This window comes from Hordeum vulgare, chromosome 6H, assembly GCF_904849725.1.
Source record: "Hordeum vulgare subsp. vulgare chromosome 6H, MorexV3_pseudomolecules_assembly, whole genome shotgun sequence".
NCBI classification, from domain to species: Eukaryota; Viridiplantae; Streptophyta; class Magnoliopsida; order Poales; family Poaceae; genus Hordeum; species Hordeum vulgare.
In genome coordinates, this window is record NC_058523.1 from 21,484,850 (window position 1) to 21,489,685 (window position 4,836).

Here is a 4,836-nt window from a genome sequence, read left to right on the forward strand (position 1 = left end):
AGGACAAAGGGAATGACATACGGGATTATATGAATCCTTGGCACTGAGGTTCAAACGATAAGATCTTCGTAGAATATGTAGGATCCAATATGGGCATCCAGGTCCCGCTATTGGATATTGACCGAGGAGTCTCTCGGGTCATGTCTACATAGTTCTCGAACCCGCAGGGTCTGCACACTTAAGGTTCGACGTTGTTTTATGCGTATTTGAGTTATATGGTTGGTTACCGAATGTTGTTCGGAGTCCCGGATGAGATCACGGACGTCACGAGGGTTTCCGGAATGGTCCGGAAACGAAGATTGATATATAGGATGACCTCATTTGGTTACCGGAAGGTTTTCGTGCATTACCGGAAAGGTTTCGGGCTCATCGGTAGTGTACCGGGAGTGCCGGGAGGGGTGCCGGGGACCATCGGGAGGGGTGTCACGCCCCAAGGGGTCTCATGGGCTATGGGAAGAGATAAACCAGCCCCTAGTGGGCTGGAATAAGTTCCCACTAAGGCCCATAAGGTTTGAGAAGGAAAAAACACAAGGTGGAAAGAGTTTCCAAGTGGGAAGGTGGAATCCTACTCCAAGTAGGATTGGAGTAGGACTCCTCCACCTCCAATTTCGGCCAAACCTTTAGGTTTTGAGGCTGCCTCCTCCCCTCCCTCCCACCTATATATACGGAGGTTTTAGGGCTGATTTGAGACGACTTTCTCACGGCTGCCCGACCACATACCTCCATAGTTTTTCCTCTAGATCGCGTTTCTACGGAGCTCGGGCGGAGCCCTGCTGAGACAAGATCATCACCAACCTCCGGAGCGCCGTCACGCTGCCGGAGAACTCTTCTACCTCTCCGTCTCTCTTGCTGGATCAAGAAGGCCGAGATCATCGTCGAGTTGTACGTGTGCTGAACGCGGAGGTGCCGTCCGTTCGGTACTAGATCGTGGGACTGATCGCGGGATTGTTCGCGGGGCGGATCGAGGGACGTGAGGACGTTCCACTACATCAACCGCGTTCACTAACGCTTCTGCTGTACGATCTACAAGGGTACGTAGATCACTCATCCCCTCTCGTAGATGGACATCACCATGATAGGTCTTCGTGCGCGTAGGAAAATTTTTGTTTCCCTTGCGACGTTCCCCAACAGTAATAGCATAGATAGCACGACAACCTCGATGGCGGCACGATGATGGAGATCATGGTGTGGCGCCGGTGATGATGAAGATCATGCCGGTGCTTTGGTGATGGAGATCAAGAAGCACAAGATCATGGCCATATCATGTCACTTATGATTTGCATGTGACGTTAATCCTTTTATGCACCTTATCTTGCTTAGAATGACGATATCATTATAAGGTGATCCCTCGCTAAAATTTCAAGATAAAATTATGTTCTCCCCGACTGTATACCGTTGCGACAGTTCGTTGTTTTGAGACACCACGTGATGATCGGGTGTGATTGACTCAACGTTCATATAAAACGGGTGCAAACGAGTTGCACACGTGGAACACTCGGGTTAAACTTGACGAGCCTAGCATGTACAGACATGGCCTCGGAACACAAGAGACCGAAAGGTCAAGCATGAATCATATGATAGATATGATCATCATGGAGATGTTCACCACTGAAACTATACTCAACTCACGTGATGATCGGACTTGAGTTAGTGAATTTGGATCATGACACACTCAAATAATTAACTAGAGGGATGTCTATTTGAGTGGGAGTTTATTAGTGATATGATTAGCTAAACTCAATTGTCTTGAACATAGTCTAAGTAATCTTTGCAAAATTTATGTTGTAGATCAATGGCTCGCGCAGTAGCAACCCTGAGTTTCAATACGTTCCTAGAGAAAGCTAAGATGAAAGATGGAAAAAGGCGGGAAATCCAAGGAAAGCCCATGAGGAAAAAGGTGGAAAATCCAAAAGAGGTGGACAATTTAGGAAGGAGTCCTAATCCAAGTAGGATTGGAGGAGGACTCCTCCCTCCTCCACTTCGGCCGAGCCAAGGAGGCTCTCCTTGGTGCCCAAGGCCAACCCCTCCCTCCTCCTATATATACTAGCGGTTTTAGGGTTTTTGAGACACAACTTTAGCCACGTGCAACCCTCCCTCTAGTTCGTAGTTCTTTCTCTATATCGGATTTCTGCGGTGCTTAGGCGAAGCCCTGCAGGAATAGATCATCACCACCATCGACGCACCATCACGCTGCCAGAGAACTCATCTACTTCCCCATCTCTCTTGCTGGATCAAGAAGGCGGAGATCGTCATCGAGATGTGCGTGTGCTGAACGCGGAGGTGTCGTCCGTTCGATTCTAGATCGGGACGGGTCATGGGGCTGCGGTGATTTGAATCACGGAGAAAGTTCCACTACATCGACCGCGTTTATTAACGCTTCCCGCTTAGCGATCTACAAGGGTATGTGGATCCGATCTCCCTCTCATAGATGATCGTCACCATGATAGGTCTTCGTGTGCGTAGGAAATTTTTTGTTTCCCGTGCAACGTTCCCCATCAGTGGCATCATGAGTTAGGTTCATGCGTAGATGATATCTCGAGTAGAACACAAAAGTTTAAGACATGAACCGGGACCCTCGTGAGCCATTCGTCCCGGTTCGTATGACCACTTTGGTCCCGGTTCCAAACATGAACCGGGACCAATGTGCCTCGCTCCTGGCCCACAACCATTAGTCCCGATTTGTGGCTGGCACCGGGACCAAATGTTGAATTTTATTCTAGGTTCCAGCCACAAACCGGGACCAATTGTTGGCCTATATATACCCCCTGCCCACGAGCAGAGCAGTGCACTGCTTTGTTTTTTTGGTCGTGCGTGGGAGAGCTTTGTGGTCCTCTAGCTAACCTCTTATGCACATGAGGTGTTCGATGAAATGCCCGAGCCACACTTAAGCTTTCTCCCCTCGAATCTCCTTGTCCAAGCTCCATTTTTCTCAAGTTTTGTGTAGCTTTGACGGTCCGTCCTGTCCCGTCCCCGTCCTCATTGTCGTTGATCGCCCGCACCCATCTCGACACCGGCATCACCGTGGTTAGTCTCTTCTTCTTATCTTTTTTTAAAAGAATTTTTTTTACTTGTATGATTTAGATAGATACTTATGTAATTTTCTTACTTTTATTATTGTTTGTCATTATATAGTGCGATGGTTTTGGTATCCGCCTCCGTCGTCCTGTCTATGATTCGGATGTGGTATATATATCTTTTATAACTATTTGTTTTATTTAGTGTTTATGAGAATTATGCCGACCAACGTGACATAGATTTTTTTTATCTAGGAGGTATGTGAACCGAAAATTCCAACCGACATGGAAATTCTTGCCGAGAAGTTCAACTTGGTTGAAAAAGAAAACAATTACTTGAAAGATGATATTGGAGTTGGATGTTGCCGATGTACGTGACGATCACAAGATCAGGATGGATGCAATGCGCTTGAAGATTAGAAAATACTAGTCGTTAACCCGTGCATCTGCACGGCCTAGCCTTATATTTATATATATATATATATATATATATATATTAGTTAAAGTGCAATTAACATCCATTGCATGCAATATCTGCTATAAGTGAAATTTAAAATAATAGTTATGATACAAATTCAAAATTTCAACTATCAACATGCAATAATGCATATCCGTTACCATGATGCAAAAAGGCAGTATCATTTTCAATAAAATTCATTATCGCATAATTTACATATTTGTATGGTTTAATAATTATGTTAATACAATATTTTATTGCCTTGTTATATTTTTAGGGAGTGTTGGTATGTCTTTACTCATAGTGTATATCAATGAAAGAAAAAGAGATTACGCGTCATCATGAAAATATTCACCAATTCTTAATTTGTATATTTAATAGTTGAGTGTCATCAAACTATAAATTATTAGATAGTACTTGCCTTACTCTAGAAATGCTGAATATATTTTCCAATGCAAAAAATTATTTCCACCCGCCTTTAAAAAAGTGCTTAAAAATCTCGTGTATTTGCCGATTCATGGTATATATAAAACCCAGCGATATAAATATATCATGATAACATTTTAGCTTGGTTAAAAATAACAAAGGAAGTACATGTTATTTTCTTTTGAAAAAACGGTATATGTAGATGTGTGCTCCCAAACTTAATACTTTATAAGAAAATAGAATGGATGTACAATGGATGCATGCCTTTTATCTACCGTTTGGTATTTTAGCTCCTCACATAACTACTATTGTTTGTGTCACATCCAAATAAAATATTTTTAGTCAAATGCTACATATATGTAGTGGACATTTACATCGATGGATAAGTCTGAATTCTATCAAATTTATTAATTAGTCATAATTCCACACCTAAGCAAATGAGTGTCTTGCACAATATACTTCTTATGAAGAAAGACAAATAAAACCAACAAAAATTCTGTTGTAAACTTTCTGACATAGCAGCGGTCTAAAATTTATCACTCGTCAAAACAGAAGTATTCAAGTGTCCATAAGCTCAAATATTGATCTTGAAGCTGTAGCGTATGAAGATATATTTATTCTCTATATGTTCCGTATATTTTCAATTGGAAGATAACACACACAGTTGGCATGTATGTGGCGTGTATGTATGCAGACCTAGCAATTGTCCAACTACATAGAATATATCATCTGAATAATAATTGGGAACTTAGAATCCCAAGACATGTTCCAGTTTTAGTCCGACATAAAATTTTCTCATCAAGCAATCAACCATAACAAATATCTTGCAGAGAAACTTAAAATAAATAGAAAGATCAAATGGAAAATATTACCATCTTTCAGAAAATAGGGAACCAACACACCATTAATACAGGAATACATAGCCATGATGCTTGCATG